Source organism: Dermochelys coriacea, chromosome 1 (genome assembly GCF_009764565.3).
Source record: "Dermochelys coriacea isolate rDerCor1 chromosome 1, rDerCor1.pri.v4, whole genome shotgun sequence".
In the NCBI taxonomy this organism is placed as follows: domain Eukaryota; kingdom Metazoa; phylum Chordata; order Testudines; family Dermochelyidae; genus Dermochelys; species Dermochelys coriacea.
In genome coordinates this window covers 324770263-324792597 of record NC_050068.2, presented here as the reverse complement: position 1 = coordinate 324792597, position 22335 = coordinate 324770263, and the positions used below count along the sequence as shown (strand labels likewise).

The window sequence follows — 22335 nt, the reverse complement described above, 5'->3', positions numbered from 1 at the left end:
CAGTTGCCTCACACTATGCTCTTGGAAATAGGGAGCAGTGGCACCATTCAGCAGACAGGTTGACTTTGTTCTTGCAGATGCATGATTCTGTTGGGCAGTCTGGAGATATCTTTAAACAGGGGGCTCAGGTGGTTTGCACTCACAAGAGGAATATAGTACTGTGCTACAGAGTTGTAACTCACTTTTGCACGTGTCACTGGGGGGGTGGGGGGTTGGTCATATTTTGTACATAAACAAGGTTTAATAAATAAAACCAAAAAGTGACTTTTATCAAATAAAAACTAAGACAATTAAAAGACATTCAAACAGTATAACCAGATTTTCACGTATTAATGTTAACAATGATACAAATAGTGAGTGGATTTTCTTTATGTGATAGAAGGTTTACAAATTTGTGTCTGTGTAACTTTGTATATGTCACACACTGTATTTTAATAATCCTGTTTCCTTGGATAAAGGCATCAGCTAAATTAAATATTTAACCCTCATCAAGATACATTGAAAACTGTACAGAAAATCTTGGACTCAATAAAAACATTCATAAAAAAAATCAAAGCTTTCTGAAAAAACATTGCAAACGGAGTACTAACTATACGACCGCCCCACACCCCAAAAAAGGCAAACAAATTACTGCTGGGGAACCCAAGTGCCCTGAATAGGGTTAATAATAATAAAGTTGAATATATTTAATTGATCACTGTTAATTATTAATTTTTCAGTGACGGGATTCACTATAGGTACAAAAGGAATTCATGGCTACTCTGCCATTTGTGTGGAGTATTTCACGTTTCAGAGGGAGAGTTACATCTTTTCCTCCTTGATGGCCACAGAACAGATCCTGGCAACACATACATTTAAAAGAAGTTTTGCCTGCTACTGGGACAATGAAGGGCCACAAATTTTTCCACCATGGTTTAAATTTGAACTGTATTTTGCAGAACCGGCAAACTTTCAATCAAGTCCTGCTGTTTTTTTGGGCAAACTCGTATGTTTGACAGTCAAGTATTCACACACACAAACCCTGTGTAGCCACATCGTGTGTGTTGTGGGCCTGCAATCTCCCTGGTTACCACAGTACACAAGCTTGGAAAGCAGCTTTCCAAACTCTGAGACCTGTGCCTGAGGCCCTGGATGTATTGTTGTATCTTGCAGTGCCTGAGTAAAGATATTTTAAATCTTTATATATATGTTTTTACTCAAAATGAGTGAGATAAGCTTAGGAATGCATGTGAGAGGTAGCATGCTAATGTATGAGTCTGACCCAATGAGTGACACTTGACATGTCTGCATTCCTGGAATACTGGAAAGGTCAATAGAGCCAGGAACACAGTGGGCCTACCCCCACTGGTGTGAACCCTCCCACCATCATGTGCCTGCGAGGTCATACTGCACAGGGAGCACCATTTTGATGACATGCTGCTCCACCCCTGCCAGCATGTCCCTGCACACATGGTGTGTAGAGCAGCGCACTGTCTATTATTACATCCCTCATCTGATACTAGAGGAAACAACATTTAGTTTTGCCTCAATACTGGCTAGAGAGCAAACATCACAAAAGCAGGACTGTCTGGTTTACAAGTGGACAAATAGCCTGCCTACCCTAGACTTCCCCCACACCTCTCCAGATGAGCTCCTCACTGTCTGGCTTGTAGTCTGTGAGGGCAGCACAGACTTGGTGGAGTTGAAGCGATGACCACAATGCAAGTTCGCAATGGTGGCCAGGTACAGAGCAGCAGGAGAGGATGGAGCAAGGACTTGGAGATGGGTGGTTGCTGCACTTGTGGCTCAAGTGGCAGCACTCATGGTGCCACCATGAGCCACTGAGACCTGGACACAATCTTACCCATGCCAAGGGCAGGGAGTAGCTTGGGAGGGGCTGGAGCACTTCCTCAGCAGCCCAGCTGGGGACCACTTCCTGCTTCTCAGAGCCTAGGCTGGGGGCCATCCCCTCCCTGGGCAGACCAACCAGCCCCGTCCCCACCAATCTGTGGCAGCTGATTTGTTTATCTATTGATGGAGCAGCCTTTAGCTATTTATCATCAGTATAAAAACTGAAAAGGCTTGAATGAAAGTTGATTTCATTGACCCCAAAGCTTCATGATCTCATGGGAGAGATCTGATATTTTAAAAAAAGCTTACATTCCCAGGCACAAGTATTCTGGTCTCTAAGCTGCAATGCTTTTCTCAGAAGCCAACATATACCTTACTTCCTTATGCTTATTGTAACTGTGTGGCACCCACTTCTCATTAGGGTCTCTTTCTGGTTAGGTGTGTCTGCACTGCTCACAGTTTATGGTGACCCCTTCTGGCAGTTCCTCTGGTGGTTTCTAGTGATTCACCCCTCTAGCCGAGTCACTCATGATCTGTTCAGAGCACAATTCAGACTCATTCCAGGGTATTAGTCTACCAGCTGGGCCTCTTAACAGTTCAGATCCCTTTCTGGGGGTTTATCACTATTCAATTGTAGGTTACTTCCCTAGTGGCCTATTGGGGGAGGAGACAGGCCCATCCACTACTCTGGGTCCCAGTTCAGGGACCCTAAGAATATCAGCCACACACCACCATGTCCCTTTAACTAAACTGCTTTCAGTTCCCTGGGCTACTTCCCCACAGCCCCAGCCCTCACCCAGTTCTTCACACTTACTTCAGGGTCATTCTATGTTCAGGCCAAGCAGCCAGCAGGAGTGCTTGCTTGCTTGCTTGCTTGCTTGCTTGCTTCCCCAATCCCTCGCTGCACTGCCCTTTAGTTTGCAAGGAGCACTATCTACACTCTTATAGCTCCAGCAAAGAACTAACTTTTGTCTGCACTGCAGCTCTTTTATACTAGCTTGCAACCCTCTGATTGGCTAGCAACTTGCAGCCTCCCCCTGACTGGCTGCTTTCCTGCACAATCTCTCTCTAGGCTGCTTGGTCCTATTGAGATCCAGGAAGTGGGCGGGCAGAAGCCCACCCACTGCTAAAGGGTCCCCCCCCCCAGCCTAAGGTGGGGATCCACAGGACCTGGAAGCCAAGTGATTCTGGGGGACAACTAATAAAATAATAGGAACAGGAGTGCGGTCAACGGGTCAAACAAAGGGAGCCTGATGGGGACACCAAGTAGAGAACCCTGGACAGCACCCACAGCTCCTCGGAGGCATCAAGGGAGTCAGTGGACACCGCCCAGAGGAACTCTGCTTGGATGCTTGAACGGATGGAGGATCAGAAATAGGCCCCACAGTCACAGGAGTGTCCATCGGCTAGACCGCTTGGAAGATTAAGCTTCTTTCCTGGGACACAGGTGTGACAGGACCCTGAGGCCTCCAGCAGGGGGCCTCGGGGCCTAGTCTACCCTGTCACACTTAGCCAACTATGCAGGCGGGATTGAATAAACCTTGGTTTCTTATGTGCACAGCTGTGACAGTATGTCATCCAGCTAATAATTCAAACTGGATGAATGACCATCATGGGCTTCTCAAGCCACTTCAGCACATTCATGCATGTGAGATAAGTGTTGGCAGGGAATCAAGTGATACATGTGACAAGTTCATGATGCTGCTGAACAATAAACATCTTTGGGCCATTGCTAACTAAAGACAGACATATATGCATTGGTGTGGCATTAACTTATGAATAGCCTGCACAGGTATAATTTTGTGAAATCTGGCAGATGTTTTTGTAAGCCATTTTGACCCACCCATAATAAATGTCAAATATGACCTATTTGCAACTATACATCCATTCTTTTCATGTGGACCCTTCAGAATAATTGGTGTAGGCTCTGATACATGAATTACCTGTTGTTCAGACAACTGGGCATTAACTTTCTGATTCTATAGTAGTATTCCGTATTGTCTTTGTGTAAGGTGCTGCTTCCAAAGTAGACATTTTTCTGGGTTTCATATTTAGCAAGTGAGGTGCTAGATATTTTGCAGCTACTGTTTTTGTGACTGCAGCTCTGGGGGGCAGGTGGGATGCTTTCATTTGTTTAAGACACGTTACAGAGCCTGTTTTAAAAAGGGATTATCAAAAGGCATTTTGGCTAAAAGCTTTCTGCATAGCCTCCTGTGTATGCTGCGAAAATCAACTGTTATGAGAACAATACTTCATGGAATGAGCATAGTCTTTGCATGTGTAGGAATTTGCCATAAATTTGAGTGACACCTAGTGGTTGATATGTATTCATTCAGTAATACTAAAGCAATGAGTGCCTATGTCAGTTCTTTATATGGTCAGTCTTATGCTGAGGCAATCTAATCTTAGGACACAGCCACACTAGAGAGTTTACAGCGGCGCAGATGCACTGATGTAGCTGCGCCACTGTAAGCTCTCTAATGTAGCTGCTCTAAGCAGATAATTTAGTTACATCCTTGAGTAACATAAATTATGCTGACATAAGCTGTAATGTGGGCATAGCCCGTAGTAACTCATAAGGAGAGTTATGTATTAGAATTAGAGCTGCCAATTAATCATGGTTAACTCACGCTATTAACTCAAAAAAATTAATTGTGATTAATCGCTGTTTTAATCACACTGTTAAACAATAGCATACTAATTGAAATTTATTAAATTTTTTGGATTTTTTCTACATTTTTAAATACAGCAGACCCTTGCTAGAGCGCGCATCATTATAGCGTGGATTCGCATATAGCGTGGTCGTGGCGATGGAGCCCAAATTTAAATATTTAAATTGGGATCCATGGTAATGCGGCCTCATCTGTAACGCAGTCCCCACATTAACGTGGTACCACTCATGGATCCTGAACCCCACATTCTAGTGAGGGTCTGGTGTACATTGATTTAAATTACAACACAGAATACAAAGTTGTATGGTGCTCACTTCATATTATTATTTTTATTACAAATATTTGCACTGTAAAAATGATAAACAATAGAAATCATACTTTTCAATTCACCTCATACAAGTACTGTAGTGCAATCTCTTTATCGTGAAAGTGCAACTTACAAATGTAGATTTTTTTGGTTACATAACTGCACTCAAAAACAAAACGTCAAACTTTAGCGGCTACAAGTCCACTCAGTCCTACTTCTTATTCAGCCAATCGCTAAGACAAAACAAGTTTGTTTACATTTAGGGGAGATAATGCTGCCCACTTCTTATTTACAATGTCACCTTAAAATAAAACAGGCGTTCGCAAGGCATTTTTGTAGCCGGCATTGCAAGGTATTTACGTGCCAGATATGCTAAACATTCATCTGCCCCTTCATGCTTCAACCACCATTCCAAAAGACATGCTTCTGTGCTGATGATGCTCATTAAAAAAATAATGCGTTAATTAAATTTGTGACTGAACTCCTTGGGGGAGAATTGTATGACTCCTGCTCTGTTTTACCTGCATTCTGCCATATATTTCATGTTATAGCAGTCTCAGATGATGACCCAGCATATGGTGTTCATTTTAAGAACTTTTTCACTTCAGATTTGACAAAACACAAAGAAGGTTCTAATGTGAAATTTCTAAAGATAGCTACAGCACTCGACCCAAGATTTAAGAATCTGAAGTGCCTTCCAAAATCTGAGAGGGACGAGATGTGGAGCATGCTTTCAGAAGACTTAAAAGAGCAATACTCCGATGTGGAAACTACAGAACCCGAACCACCAAAAAAATAAAAAAATCAAAAAAAATCAATCTTCTGGTGGTGGCATCTAACTCAGATGATGAAAATGAATATGCGTCACTCTACACTGCTTTGGATCGTTATCGAGCAGAACCCATCATCAACATGGACATATGTCCCCTGGAAGGGTGGTTGAAGCATGAAGGGACATATGAATCTTTAGAGCATCTGGCACGTAAATATCTTGCAATGACGGCTACAACTGTGCCATGCAAACACCTGTTGTCACTTTCAGGTAACATTGTAAATAAGAAACGGGCAGCATTATTTCCTGCAAATGTAAACAAACTTGTTTGTCTGAACGATTAGCTGAACAAGAAATAGGACTCAGTGGACATGTAGGCTCTAAAATTTTACATTGTTTTATTTTTGAGTGCAGTTATTTTTTTTGTACATAATTCTACATTTGTAAGTTCAACTTTCAAGATAAAGAGATTGCACTACATTATTTGTATTAGGTGAATTGAAAAATACTATTTCTTTTGTTATTTACTGTGCAAATATTTGTAATAAAATAATAATATAAAGTGAGCACTGTACACTTTGTATTCTGTGTGGTAATTGAAATCAGTATATTTGAAAATGCAGAAAACATCCAAAAATATTTAAATAAATGGTATTCTATTATTCTTTAACAGTGCAATTAATTGCAATTAATTTTTTTAATCGCTTGACAGCCCTAGTAAGAATACACTTTTAAATGGCTAAAACCTAACTTAACAAGCTACAGTGTTTGTTGGTGGTCCTTACCAAACTTCCATTCCCCCTTGGCTGAAGGACCCATCTTTCTCAGCTTCTAAGAGCTTTGGCCCCTTGTGTCTGTCCAGTGATGGATGCTGAGATAGTTTCTCCTTTCTCCTTATATCTTCCCAAACTTACTGTTTTGTCCCCAAATTTAGGATGACCTCCTGTTGTTCTTCCCTTTCTGTGGACTTCCCATTGCCCTGCTGATTTGTACGTAAATGGAGCTTCCGCTGTTTTTGGTCACACCTTGCTTAATTTCATTGGAGACAGGAAGACAGCTGCCTTCCATTCTGTCTAAGAAAAGGTCTGTTTCTCCCTGTGTTTGGTCACAGGATTTAAAGTATAATATTATTAAGTATCCATATTTTCTCATATATGTTAAGACATATATTTCACAATATTAATCACCAGTGTATCATTAGCTTTCAGAAAAGACCTTACCTGATACACATTTATAATACAGTAATATTGTATACAGTCAGTTGATTCAATTACTTATCATTTGAGATTCAGAGCCTTGCCTTTATAGCCCAGATAAAGTTTCTCTCCCCTGCTGGGGTATAGATGCAATGCTGTCTTCTCCTCCACTTGGTGGCTTTGTTTATTATATATTTAAATGGAACTTCATTGTCTCTGCCTGATGAACAGGCTGGACAGACAGACAAATACACACTCCATTGTCCAGGGCAGACTGGGCTTATGGATTGCTTGTCAAACACATTTTAAGAACATAATTCTAGCACATATTCATAACTCTTTGTACACACCCTATGCATACATTGTGCATGAATGTTAATGATGAGTGAATTATTAGTTTTTCAATGATATCTTACATGCCACCTTTTAGATACAGATTATGACAACAGTGAGTTAGATGTTATGAGTATGTCAGGCCTGACAGGAGTTGCTGACACAAAGTAGTGAACCACAAATGGGCCTCTGTGTCACAGCTTCCCAGGGAAGTTGTGGAATCCCTGTAATTGGAGGTTTTTAAAGAACAGTTTAGACAAACACCTGTGAGGGATGGTCTAGGTGTACTTGGTCCTGCCTCAGTCTGGGAGTCTGGATTAGATGACTTCTCAAGGTCCCTTCCAGTCCTACATTTCTATGATTCCATGTTTTTCATTTGTACTTTTAGTTATTTTCCTAATGACAGGTTTATTCTTATTGCTCATAAAACCAAATCAACATGTTTTAATGGTTATTTACAACCAAATCAACATGTTTTTAGGGTTATTTACAACCAAATATAGAATTTACACTAGTATGACTAGCCACAAGGATAAACCATAAACATTTATTATACCACTTTTTATACATTTATTCTGCTTAATTCCATTTTGTTGAAAAATGATGACTTTAGGAAACTGATTATGTAATAATACTCATGATTTATGTCAATCTGCATTTGGATGAAATTTGGCATTCTGTTAAAGCAGCATTTAATTTCTTTTATTAAATAAAATGGCCCTAATTGTGTTGGATAAATAAGAAAAAATCAAAAGTAGTATTAATTGTATTAACAAAGCAGTTCAATTCATTGATTTGTTTCTGGACATCATATCCTTCAAATATTAAACACCTCTCACCTTGCTTTTATTCACAGACTGGAAGATAATGAGCGTTCAAACTTTTTCAACTCCTAACTGGGCTCTCAACTTTAAATGAATTAGTCCAAATGAAGAAAATATTCTCTCTGCATCTGCAGAGAGGTGACTGCCATCAAAAGTTGGTTTAACACTTCAATAAACTCTTGTTCCAATTGCTTAGCCACCAACTTTCACCAATTTATTGGCTAGACTTCCTTTAAACATCAGCAAAAACCATGTACAGCTTGAATAGTTTGCTTTCAGCCCTGAAATTGATTATGGTTGGTGTGATTGATTGGCTGATTACTAGGTGCCATAATGGACTTGCATCCCCTTTTTCTACTGGCCTCTAGTGCTGTCATGAAATAGATTCTTCTTCTTAATCCCTTCTCTCTGGGGCTACCAATAAATTCAAGACAGGCTTCATGTGAGAGAACACCCCTTTATTCAACAAATAACCTACCAAGCAAGAAACGAAATCTTATCAATAAAGGGAAGAACTATAAAATCCTTCCTGGCCAGAGGCAAAACCCTTTCACATGTTAAGGGTTAAGAAGCTAGGATAACCTCACTGGCACCTGACCAAAATGACCAATGAGGAGACAAGTTACTTTCAAAGCTGGGGGGGAGCAAAAAAAAAAAAAGGTTTGTCTGTCTGTGTGATGCTTTTGCTGGAACCAGGTCAGGAATGCTCTTCAGAGCGTCTGTTAAGTTAGTAAATAATCTAGCTAGAAATGTGTTAGATTTCCTTTTGTTTAAATGGCTGGTAACTAAGCAGTGCTGAATGGAATGTATATTCCTGGTTTTGTGTCTTTTTGTAACTTAAGGTTTTGCCTAGAGGGATTCTCTATGTTTTGAATCTGATTACCCTGTAAGGTATTTACCATCCTGATTTTACAGAGGTGATTCTTTTACTTTTTCTTTAATTAAAATTCTTCTTTTAAGATCCTGATTGCTTTTTCCTTGTTCTTAAGATCCAAGGGTTTGGGTCTGCGTTCACCTATGCAAATTGGTGAGGATTTTTATCAAGCCTTCCCCAGGAAAGGGGGTGCAGGGCTTGGGGGGATATTTTTGGGGGAAGACGTCTCCAAGTGGGCTCTTTCCCTGTTCTTTGTTTAAGATGCTTGGTGGTGGCAGCATAGGGTTCAGTGACAAGGCAAAGTTTGTACCTTGAGGAAGTTTTTAACCTAAGCTGGTAAGAATAAGCTTAGGGGGTCTTTCATGCAGGTCCCCACATCTATACCCTAGAGTTCAGAGTGGGGAAGGAACCTTGACAGGCTTCATATGCGAGAACACCTCTTTATTCAACAAATAATCTACCAAGCAAGAAACGAAATCTCATCACCAAGGATTCTAGTCCCTGCCCCTGGAGTTGATTTCTCCTCTAAACAGTCTCTGACTCTTCCTTTAAAGCAAGAAACTCCCAGCTTTCTCCTCAGAGCTGGAATACAGCAATCTTTCCATTATCCTTCCTCAGAGCTGGGACACACTTCTCACCAGTTTTCTGTTGTTTTTACACAGCTCCCCTCCGTTCTCCTACTGGAGCTGGGCCTAATAGTAAGCTAATTAGGACTCAGTCAGAGACTATTGAGGGAGAGAAACAACTGGGAAGGAAGGTCTCCCAGAGGAAAGAGATCACTGTAAATGGATCATAATAAGTTTAAGCCTTAAGTTGCCATACATTCAAATGTATTTTAAAAGGTTTATCTTTGTGAAAGAAAAACTTATTTATAATTTGAATAAAAAATCTGTTTATTTCTTAAATAATTGATCCCTATCCACCCTGCTGCCATTGGAGACTGTTGGCATGGTATAATGTCTTATGGAGAACTGAGGATGTGTTCTCCTAAGGCCCCTGAGAATCTACTCTGCAGTGGTTGATGGAAGCAGAGGGTAGACTGTGAACTAACCACTTCTTCTACCGGTGAACTAACCACTTCTTCTACTGAGACAAGTAGCTATTTACACAGCTGCCTGCAACAGCCGTTCCATTTTACTGAACCACGTCTTCCTCTCTGCACACTAGCACCTAGCACAACGGTGATCCTCATCAATGCCTCTGGATGTTACTGCAATGGGTCAGTGTGCACTGTGCCCTTGTGCTTTGCAGCCCCATTTGTAGCCACTTATGCAGCAGTGGAAACAAGTACAGATTCATTGTTGGATTTGGGGACCATGAGTCCCTCACAGCTTGATTTTGGTTTACGGACACAGATATTCCCTTTTAGTTACTCATGTGGGATTTTTGCAGATGGACATCAGCAATCTATTGTGCATATATGGGGCCAGCTTTAGGAACGGGAAAGCAGAGTAATCACCCTGGGCACTCCACACTGCTGTGTTGCGCATTCTTTTCCCCCCTGTTCCGCTGATTGGATGGCCTTTTGTTGTGGTAATGGGCAGGGGCCGGAGGGTTGGCTCAGCCACACTAGAAGGGGGAGCCTGAAAACATTTTCCACCTTGGCTGGCAAAACACCTAGGCTTGCCTTGTGCATGTAGTAATGTCACCCAGCTAAGGCAGCAGCCATCCTTCATGTCCTCCACCTCCATGTCCTTTGAGGGCCTGTATTGCCTTGTGTCTGGCCACAAATGAAACTCGCCATTGTAATTTAGGTTGGTGTAGTTGTGTCATGTTTGTTTGTAAGCAGGATGCACATCCAGCAAGTGTAGGTTTCTGAAGCCAGATCTATAGTGTTAGTCTGTATGGTGCAGCATAGAGATAAAATGTATCTTCTTGTAAGTGCTGCTCCAGGAGAGTGTCTGAGATGCTTACTGGCTACTCTGCTGTGCACCAAGACTCTTCTTTATCACTGCAGAGTGAGGTGTGGCTTAGGGCTATTGACATTGCTGCTGCTATTTAGTTTGCCCATTGGAACTAATTAGCATGAGTGCACTCAGGCCCACCTCCATCCTACCCAGTTTTCCAACTCCACAGACAGGCAATGCCTCACATAATCTCTTTTGGGATCCTCTGTGTGGCACTTACACCTCTTACAGTCCATGTAGGTTGCACAGGCAAACCAAAATTCATCGCACATGAATTGTTAATTAGCAAATCAATGTCAGGTAGGAGTTTTATTGCCTAACATTGCTTCCTCTGTAAGGAACCTCTATATTGTAATGCTAACAAATAAATTGTTCTGAGCACTTGCTGTCTCTCTACTGTGTGCCATTTGGTGTGTCCTTCACATAACTTATTTCCTTAAACTTGAAAATACAATCTGTCAAGTAAGATTCTTTTCCTTGACCTTGGTTATTTCTAAGAAAAGTTGCTGCTTATCCAGTTTGTGTTTTATAATTATTTTTATACTGAAAATACCCTGCCATTTTCACAAAATTACAGAATAACGAACAGCTTTCATGTCCTCATTAAATATGTCCAGAACTGTTTCCGGATATTATTTTAATTGGAAAAAGATTGGATAGGTGCCTTCGAATAACCTCAGGATCTCTTTTTAAGAGATGATTAAACATGAACCTTTAATACCTGAGGTGTTGAAAATCTAACTGCAGGGCTAGTAACAACATTATTTCTTTGCTTTATTAAGGCAGTGAAAGAAGATTTGGAGAAACACTCACTTCCCCCTCGTCAGGCTATTAAAATAAAAACATCAGTCGGTTTAGATAATTACTTTAGTACTTTATACTTATTTTATATTTTCAAAGCAAATGTACATCATGGAGGCTCTTATCAAATTTACTGTTGTAATTAGATTACTAGCTTCTCAGGCTATTATACTGTGAAATGAAAGGGAACTTTTCTGGCCTACTTTTTATATTACATTGCTTTTCCTTACTAGACTGTATGCTGATGTCTATTTTTCTCTTTACAACAGTAATACTGTAACAGGAAAAGGTAAAAAGGAAACAACACATTGGGGAAGAACGATGGTCTAGTGGTTCAGAACTAAATCTTTAAGTCAGAGTTCTGTTCCAACCTCTACTACAGAGTTACTTTGAAATTTGGGGCAAGTCACACACTATCCAGATTTTCCTATCTTTATGGTGGGTATAACATATATCTACACCACACAGATGTTGTGAACTTTAATTGCCCTACATATTGGTGAGGGAAACTGAAGTGCTAAGTTGGAATGTCATAGTGCTACACAGGTGAATAAAGGATCAAGTTTGCCCAGGGTCTAGGTATCTTTGAATGATAGTTTTACCCTAGCTGCGCTCTAACTGGAGCGTTGAGAGACACATCGGAGTAGTTTGGGAAGCAGTGGGGGCAAAAGATCTATCTGGTTTTAAGATTGTACTCGATAAGTTTATGGAGGAGATGGTATGATGGGATAATGGGATTTTGGTAAGTAATTGATCTTTAAATATTCAGGGTAAATAGGCCAAATCCCCTGAGATGGGATATTAGATGGATGAGATCTGAGTTACTATAGAAAATTCTTTCCTGGGTATCTGGCTGGTGAATCTTGCCCATAGGCTCAGGGTTTAGCTGATTGCCATATTTGGGGTCGGGAAGGAATTTTCCTCCAGGGCAGATGGAGAGGCCCTGGAGGTTTTTCGCCTTCCTCTGTAGCATGGGGCATGGTTGACTTGAGGTTCTCTGCTCCTTGAAGTCTTTGAACCATGATTTAAGGACTTCAATAGCTCAGACATGGGTGAGGTTTTTCATAGGAGTGGGTGGGTGAGATTCTGTGGCCTGCGCTGTGCAGGAGGTCGGACTAGATGATCAGAATGGTCCCTTCTGACCTTAGTATCTATGAATCTTGCTGTTGCATTCATTATCACATGTGTCAAAATGGGATTCAAGTCTTTTTCTGGCCAAAAAATGTCTTCTAGTGAAGCAGTAGATGTGTCTAATTGCCTTCGAGACAAGTTGTACAGCTTCTTAAACTGAAGTTGCCAAGAGACTGAAGGAAACCTAAATGGAAGATAACAGCCTTCTTACTAAAAAGAAAAGGAGTACTTGTGGCACCTTAGAGACTAACAAATTTATTAGAGCATAAGCTTTCGTGAGCTACAGCTCACTTCATCAGATGCATTTGGTGGAAAAAACAGAGGGGAGATTGATATACACACACAGAGAACATGAAACAATGAGTTTATCATACACACTGTAAGGAGAGTGATCACTTAAGATAAGCCATCACCAGCAGCGGGAGGGGGGGGGGAAAGGAGGAAAACCTTTCATGGTGAAAAGCAAGGTAGGCTATTTCCAGCAGCTAACAAGAATATCTGAGGAACAGTGGGGGGTGGGGTGGGGGGAGAAATAACATGGGGAAATAGTTTTACTTTGTGTAATGACTCATCCATTCCCAGTCTCTATTCAAGCCTAATTTAATTGTATCCAGTTTGCAAATTAATTCCAATTCAGCAGTCTCTCGTTGGAGTCTGTTTTTGAAGCTTTTTTGTTGAAGGATAGCCACTCTTAGGTCTGTAATCATGTGACCAGAGAGACTGAAGTGTTCTCCAACTGGTTTTTGAATGTTATAATTCTTGACGTCTGATTTGAGAACCTCCGAAACAAAGCAGGGGAAATTCTGCAGTTTAAGATTCTGCTTGGTTATCTCTGTAATATAAGACTGACTCATTTTCATATTAAATATTGCAGGTGCTTTTCCATGTCATTGCCAGAAAACACATATAAAACAGATCCTTCCTGTCAATCACATAAAATAAAATGACAGGTTTCAGAGTAGCAACCGTGTTAGTCTGTATTTGCAAAAAGAAAAGGAGTACTTGTGGCACCTTAGAGACTAACAAATTTATTTGAGCATAAGCTTTTGTGAGCTACAGCTCATTTCATCAGATGCATTCAGTGGAAAATACAGTGGGGAGATTTATATACACACACAGAGAACATGAAACAATGGGTTTTATCATACACACAGTAAGGAGAGTGATCACTTAAGATGAGCTATCACCAGCGGCGGGGGGGGAGAAAGCCTTTTGTGGTGATAATCAAGATGGGCCATTTCCAGCAGTTGACAAGAACATCTGAGGAACAGTGGGGAGTAAGGGGGGGGAATAACATGGGGAAATAGTTTTACTTTGTGTAATGACTCATCCATTCCCAGTCTCTACTCAAGCCTAAGTTAATTGTATCCAGTTTGCAAATTAATTCCAATTCAGCAGTCTCTCAGATTCTGTTTCTGAAGTTTTTTTGTTGAAGAATAGCCACTCTCAGGTCTGTAATCGTTAAATCGACCAGAGAGATTGAAGGTTCTCCGACTGGTTTTTGAATGTTACCATTCTTGACATCTGATTTGTGTCCATTTATTCTTTTACGTAGAGACTGTCCAGTTTGACCAATGTACGTGGCAGAGGGGCATTGCTGGCACACGATGGCCTATATCACATTGGTATATGCGCAGGTGAACGAGCCTCTGATAGTGTGGCTGATGTGATTAGGCCCTATGATGGCGTCCCCTGAATAGATATGTGGACAGAGTTGGCAACGGGCTTTGTTGCAAGGATAGGTTGCTGGGTTAGTGATTCTGTTGTGTGGTGTGTGTGGTTGCTGGTGAGTATTTGCTTCAGATTGGGGGGCTGTCTGTAAGCAAGGACTGGCCTGTCTCACAAGATCTGTGAGAGTGATGGGTCATCCTTCAGGATAGGTTGTAGATCCTTGATGATGCGTTGGAGAGGTTTTAGTTGGGGGCTGAAGGTGATGGCTAGTGGCGTTCTGTTGTTTTCTTTGTTGGGCCTGTCCTGTAGTAGGTGACTTCTGGGTACTCTTCTGGCTCTGTCAATCTGTTTCTTCACTTCAGCAGGTGGGTATTGTAGTTGTAGGAATGCATGATAGAGATCTTGTAGGTGTTTGTCTCTGTCTGAGGGGTTGGAGCAAATGCGGTTATATCGTAGCGCTTGGCTGTAGACAATGGATCGAGTGGTATGATCTGGATGAAAGCTAGAGGCATGTAGGTAGGAATAGCGGTCAGTAGGTTTCCGATATAGGGTGGTGTTTATGTGACCATCGCTTATTAGCACCGTAGTGTCCAGGAAGTGGATCTCTTGTGTGGACTGGTCCAGGCTGAGGTTGATGGTGGGATGGAAATTGTTGAAATCATGGTGGAATTCCTCAAGGGCTTCTTTTCCATGGATCCAGATGATGAAGATGTCATCAATGTAGCGCAAGTAGAGTAGGGGCATTAGGGGACGAGAGCTGAGGAAGCGTTGTTCTAAGTCAGCCATAAAAATGTTGGCATACTGTGGGGCCATGCGGGTACCCATCACAGTGCCGCTGATTTGAAGGTATACATTGTCCCCAAATGTGAAATAGTTATGGGTGAGGACAAAGTCACAAAGTTCAGCCACCAGGTTAGGTGTGACATTATCGGGTGGACGGCTTGTAGTCCATCTTTGTGTGGAATGTTGGTGTAGAGGGCTTCTACATCCATAGTGGCTAGGATGGTGTTTTTAGGAAGATCACCAATGGACTGTAGTTTCCTCAGGAAGTCAGTGGTGTCTCGAAGATAGCTGGGAGTGCTGGTAACGTAGGGCCTGAGGAGGGAGTCTACATAGCCAGACAATCCTGCTGTCAGGGTGCCAATGCCTGAGATGATAGGGCGTCCAGGATTTCCAGGTTTATGGATCTTGGGTAGCAGATAGAATACCCCAGGTCGGGGTTCTAGGGGTGTGTCTGTGCGGATTTGTTCTTGTGCTTTTTCAGGGAGTTTCTTGAGCAAATGCTGTAGTTTCTTTTGGTAACCCTCAGTGGGATCAGAGGTTAATGGCTTGTAGAAAGTGGTGTTGGAGAGCTGCCTAGTAGCCTCTTGTTCATACTCCGACCTATTCATGATGACGACAGCACCTCCTTTCTCAGCCTTTTTGATTATGATGTCAGAGTTGTTTCTGAGGCTGTGGATGGCATTGTGTTCTGCATGGCTGAGGTTATGGGGCAAGCGATGCTGCTTTTCCACAATTTCAGCTCGTGATTGACAGAGCCAGAAGAGTACCCAGAAGTCACCTACTACAGGACAGGCCCAACAAAGAAAATAACAGAACGCCACTAGCCATCACCTTCAGCCCCCAACTAAAACCTCTCCAACGCATCATCAAGGATCTACAACCTATCCTGAAGAACGACCCATCACTCTCACAGATCTTGGGAGACAGTCCAGTCCTTGCTTACACACAGCCCCCCAATCTGAAGCAAATACTCACCAGCAGCCACACACCATACAACAGAACCACCAACCCAGGAACCTATCCTTGCAACAAAGCCCGTTGCCAACTCTGTCCACATATCTATTCAGGGGACACCATCATAGGGTCTAATCACATCAGCCACACTATCAGAGGCTCGTTCACCTGCGCATCTACCAATGTGATATATGCCATCATGTGCCAGCAATGCCCCTCTGCCATGTACATTGGTCAAACTGGACAGTCTCTACGTAAAAGAATGAATGGACACAAATCAGATGTCAAGAATTATAACATTCAAAAACCAGTTGGAGAACACTTCAATCTCTCTGGTCACTCGATTACAGACCTAAGAGTAGCTATCCTTCAACAAAAAAGCTTCAAAAACAGACTCCAACAAGAGACTGCTGAATTGGAATTAATTTGCAAACTGGATACAATTAAATTAGGCTTGAATAGAGACTGGGAATGGATGAGTCATTACACAAAGTAAAACTATTTCCCCATGTTATTTCTCCCCCCCCCCACTATTCCTCAGATATTCTTGTTAACTGCTGGAAATAGCCTTGCTTGTCACCATGAAAGGTTTTCCTCCTTCCCCCCCCTGCTGCTGGTGATGACTTATCTTAAGTGATCACTCTCCTTACAGTGTGTATGATAAACCCATTGTTTCACGTTCTCTGTGTGTGTATACCAATCTCCCCGGTTTTTTCCACCAAATGCATCTGATGAAGTGAGCTGTAGCTCATGAAAGCTTATGGTCTAATAAATTTGTTAGTCTCTCTAAGGTGCCACAAGTACTCCTTTTCTTTTTGCGAATACAGACTAACACGGCTGCTACTCTGAAGCCTTCTTACTATTTCCACTGGTCTCTTTGAACTTGCAATAGCTTCAGATGTCATCAATTTATCAATGATATTCTCTTTTTTGTGGGTGGGGGTTCTTTCCATTTCAGACATATGTCATTTATTTTCCTTCCTGTGCTCATGAAAATTAACATTTTAAAAGGAAAAAATATCTGCTAATCACAGTAAAGTCACTCTGATTGCAGGAACTGGCATATAAGATATGGCTGCCTGTAAACTTTCTTTGACCAGGTCTTATCCCCTGTGGAATCAAAATTTAACCCCATGTGTTTCATCGTGGCATCTTTGTATTGTATTTTACCTTCATCAAATGGAATGTTTTCATCTTCTGCCCTTTGCAGTACGTTTCTGACGACTGTCATGCTCTGCTTCATCAGCTGCATCATAAATGAATACCCAGTGAATGCCACCAAATATCTTATTTGATTTCTGGAATATTTCACTGGCAAATTTAATCCCAAATGGTGATTATAAAATCAGTAGCATACCCACAGTGTACTGAACATACATAACAGGGAAGACTCTCATTCAGTTTCACTGGTCAGCAATATTTCGTTTTTCCCTCTGCATGCAGAATGTCAGGCTTGACTGAACATAAGATTAATTCTTATGAACCACAATCCCTTTTGTTCCCCATTCACCCACTTTGTTCACTGTCCTTATTGGTTCTCATTCAGTTTAACTATGAGCCAATCACTCCCTCCTTCCGAGTCTCATCTCATAGCATTCCCTCTCCCTTATCACATGTATTTTATTTTTCTTGCTCCATTTTCTTCACTCTTGCATATTCTGCCAAAATTGCTGTCACTGTCTCCCCTCGCCACACATGCACACTCCCAAAATCACATGCCCCTATATCTCTGTGCATTCCTGATTTTGCTATCCCTGTTCCTTCTACTCTTCTGTATGCCATCAGACTGGTCTGGAGGATCAGTTAGAGCACTGATCTTTCACCAGGCCCAGCGAGGGAATCCTGAGCAGGGATCTTTGTGAACTACTAGGAACAATGACAGTCATGAGGCGTTGGGGAGAAGCAGCCTTGGAGCCTATTCTCCCCATTGCCAACTCCTACACAACCCAGCCAGGAGACAGTAATGGTAACCACAGAAGAAGGGAACCCTGCCCCCTGGTAAGACAGCCTCAGAGCTTCCTTGCCCAGTCAGAGACAATGAAAGGAGTGACTCTGAGCCCCTTCCATTAAGCAACAGTCATTGTTCAGGATGCAGTTTGTCAGCAGAGGTTGTGACCACATACCCTTGTTGCTTGCCTTCTCGTGTGTTTCAAAAGCCTGCTATCCAACAGCTGAACATTTCTTCTGGAGTGGGTAGATGTAGAGGGCTGCCTTTGTATGGCATTATTTAACTTGTTGGAGTCTAAACGAACTCTCAAGACTTTTTTTCTCTATTACAGCCAGATCACTGGCCCACTCAATGGTAACATTTACTTTAATTCCTGCATCATTAATGGTGGTTGCTTCTCTTGCACATGCACAAATCAGTACATTTGTATCTTCATACAGATAGTGTTCACTGCTGATTTTACACTTTGATGGTAGATGGGTATCCCCCAAACACTGAAAACATTGGGAGTGTCCGTTGCTAATGAGGAAGGATTCCCAGCAAAAATAACAAATGTTTATCGCCTGGCATATCCCAGTAATAAAAGTCCAAAATAACCTCTGAAATGGGGAAAAAAACCATAAACAAAAGAGAGAGAACAACCCTAAACTAACTACTATCTAAATACAATTAGTGTGGGCAAGCTCGATGCTTCCCCTCAGGCTGAAGGCAATTGAGAAGGTACTGAGGGCGGTTTGACCACGCAGCCCTATATATCCTCAGTGCGGAGCAAGGGGATGTGGGGACACGTGTGGCCTGAACGGGTGCTGCTACTGAAAATCTCTGATCCGAGGTGAGTGGGGCACCCACAGGGATTCTACTCAAAGATGAGTCAATGATTTAATCAAATCACGATCTTGAGGAAAGCAATAGAAATCTAACTTATGGAGTCCTATTAAATTCAAAAAATGAAATTGCTTCAGAGTTTTCATTGTTTTGGGAATACTGAAAAGTATGAGTGGATCCCATTGTATCTTAAATAGCTCCTTACATGCTGGTAATTAACATAACTGGTTCCCCATTGCTTTTTAACAGGTTTTTTTCAGTGTAAAGCATAGCTGCAGTTTATAATAATTAAACCTAATTCATGTTACAAGCTTAACATTTACTGTACAATACCAATCCTGTGCCTTCCTACATAAACTATCCAGAAATAAATGATTGTGATGACATAATACTAGTTATCCCTTCACCTTCCCATCTCTAAGTTCATTAAGAATATCTAACACATTTATTATCTGACTTTCACTAACTGAATTGTTATTTTCTGCAGTTCAAAACCAGACTCCTTCTGTTTCTGCAAACTAACTTGTACATTAACTTGAAAATTGATTATATATAATTAGAAAATCAAATCAACATGGAATACTTTTAGGATGAGTGGCCCACAGTTGTGTCAATCCTGTTGTCTTGAGGTATTGAAGATATTTGATTTTCCAAACTCCCATTGTGGGCTTTCCTGTTTGTTGGTAGAGGAAGGAGCTGAAATTTATAATGAAAATTAAATATTTCACTTCATGAGTAGGTTTAAGTTCTCAGTTATTCTCCATGACTAGTAATGCTTGTTTGTTTGTAATGTATGGTTGCATTTGTCTCATGTTCATATTATGTCACACTTATACTCCTTGCCACAGTTATATGCTGTATTATAAGTACAGCCTGTCCATCAGATGCCAATGGCAGCTACAAGGGTGAGATTCAAAATGTCTAAGGCTCCTATTTTGAAAATAACTAAAACAACAACAACTCGTGTCTCTACCTAGAGTCTTACTTTATTTTTCCCAAAGCTAAAATTAACAACTTGGTCACCTTTTGTGGATAGTTCTTCTCCACTCGCCAGCACCCAAGTCTATGTTGAAATATGGAATACAGGAATCTTATTGAAGGGAAAGGTAACACACTCACAACCCTCCCACCCAAAACCCCCCTCAGTATTTATATAAGAAACCTAAGTAAACATACCAGGAGTTTCTTCATCTCACTTCCTACCAGTCTCAATAAGTGTCCAGCAGAAGAAAGTCCCCAAACCCTAACCACCCATGGGTATTTGACAACTGGGGTGGGATTGGGGGAGGGGCTTTAGCTTCCCACAAAACTAGGAACTGCATTAATAAAGAAAACACTGAGTTTGGAACAGAAGCTTGTTTATTTAACTTATAATAAAGTGGACAATTTAGTCATGGTACAGAACTACTCATTAAAATATTGATTTTTATTAAAGTTTTATTGATTTTGCTTTTCAATACAAACTTAACCGTACAAAAAGAAAATAAAGTAAAAAAATGAACATTAAACTTATAATTACCATTTGCACAATACATATACAAAAACAACATTCATATTAAACTATAAAATCAGATACATCCATACTTTACAACTAACAGGGTATGGCCCAAAAAACCCTCAAGAGGGTTACAAGATTATTCTGTTCCTGGTATGTATGCTCTGGTTCACTAAAGAATATCCTGTGAGGTCTTCCATGAAAGTCAGGTCACACTGGTCTTTAATATTGTTGTGAAATGTACATATAGATACTATATAAAGAGCTATGTATGTAAACTGAAAATGTATTCTGCTTATCAAGCACCCAAAGAAATGCTGCTTTCCTCCCCCACCTCCATCTTGCTTTGTCATAAGTAACTGTATTCTCGGTCACATTTGCAGGAGTAGCCTCCAGCCATGTACCCTGCAAAGTGCACAACTTAAGTAAATGACTGTGGGGCATGAGGGGATGGGGATTGGCCTGCATAGGTCAGGCCCAGTTGTGCAAACGTACAGACTGTAGTAGCGTCAGGAGACTGTGGAGAAGTGGGGGGCAGGGCATGGGCCAGAAGCACAGGTTTGAGGTCTTCAGCTGCCGGAGTGCACGGAGAGATGATAATGATCTACAAGAAAGTACAGAGCAAAACTCTTGCAAGGTCCTATCAGCAGTATGTGCTGGCTACTCAGTATGTCAGGAAACAGATCATGGCCACATATCTGACATCTAGGCCCTTGGTGCATATTAAGAATGATGAGTGAATTTAGCATTGTGTGGCATCTGCTGCTGTGGCCTGAAAGAGGCAGAATAGTCTTTCAATCAGATGGTGGGAGGGCTGATCCCCGAAAACAAAAATACATGCTGATTATCTCCTTTGTGTGGGGCTTGAGCTGGTGTGGCCTCCTCTGGCCTACTAGGAGTTAGGAAAGCTGTGAAGAGAAATAGTAGGTGGAGAAATGGAACTGGAAAACAGTGGTTGGCCACCGTGTGCCTCCCTGATTGCTCACACTTTCTATTCCCATGTCTAAAATATGAAGAAGTGCAAGAAGAAAATAATTCCTTCAAATCATCAAGAATCATAAGACTTCTCATCAAAAAGGGATGAGGCGAGACACACGTGAGATGGTACTGGACTACACAATAACCTGTCCCCAGACCAGGAATGGACCCAGCAGATAAAACCCCAAACAAAATGTGTAACCATACCCTAGATGCATCAGACCCATCCATGAAAGACAGCTGCTAAGTCTGTCCCTTTAACAGTACTTTTAAGTAGCTTATCATGCCAGTAAAGTCTCAGTGAACTGCATTTTCTGTTGCTTTGGTCTGAGGAGGGCCCATTGCTTTGCTGTGCTACTTGTTATAAATGGGCTTGTTTCCTGTTGTCTGACCATTTGTGGACCTGGATTTTTGACTTCTAGGCTGTAGGTGGCAGCGTGTGATGTTTCTCCTATCTTACTATTTAACGTCTATTCCCCTGTCTGTCTCCATCTATCTCTTGTCTTACACTTAGATTGTAAGCTCCTTGGGGCAAGGACTGTCTTTTTGTTCTGTGTTAGCACAGCACTTAGCACAATGGGGTCCTGGTCCAAGACTAGTGCTCCTAGGTGCTATGGTAATACAAATAAATAATCATAGAATCATAGAAGAGTAGGACTAGAAGGGACCTCAGTAGGTCACCTAGTCCAGTCCCCTGCACTCAAGCTAAAATTAAGCCAAAAACTAGACTGTTTCTGACAGGTGTTTGTTTAACCTGTTCTTAAAAACCTCCAATGATGGAGATTCCACTACTTCCGTAGATAATTTGTTCCAGTGCTTAACAACTGTGACTGTTAGGAAGTTTTTCCTAACATCCAAGCTGAAACTCCATTGATGCAATTTAAGCCCATTGCTTCTTGTCCTAATCTCAGAGGTTAATGAGAACAATTTTTCACCCTCCTCCTTGTAACAACCTTTCATGTACTTGAAAACTGTTATCATGTCCCCTCCCTCAGTCTTCTCTTCTCCAGACTAAACAAACCCAATTTTTTCAG

General features: G+C 41.4%; 1 long non-coding RNA gene across 2 annotated transcripts in view; it reads left to right on the top strand.

Moving 5' to 3' along the window:
* The window catches only part of LOC122456597, a 54397-nt gene extending 45923 nt beyond the window's left edge, over nucleotides 1-8474 (top strand). For both annotated transcript variants that reach the window (XR_006275559.1, XR_006275560.1), the window contains exons 3-4: nucleotides 6516-6664; nucleotides 7967-8474. This is a non-coding gene — a long non-coding RNA (uncharacterized LOC122456597). The remainder of the gene's footprint in view (nucleotides 1-6515; nucleotides 6665-7966) is intronic.
* Nucleotides 8475-22335: the final 13861 nt, after the last annotated feature.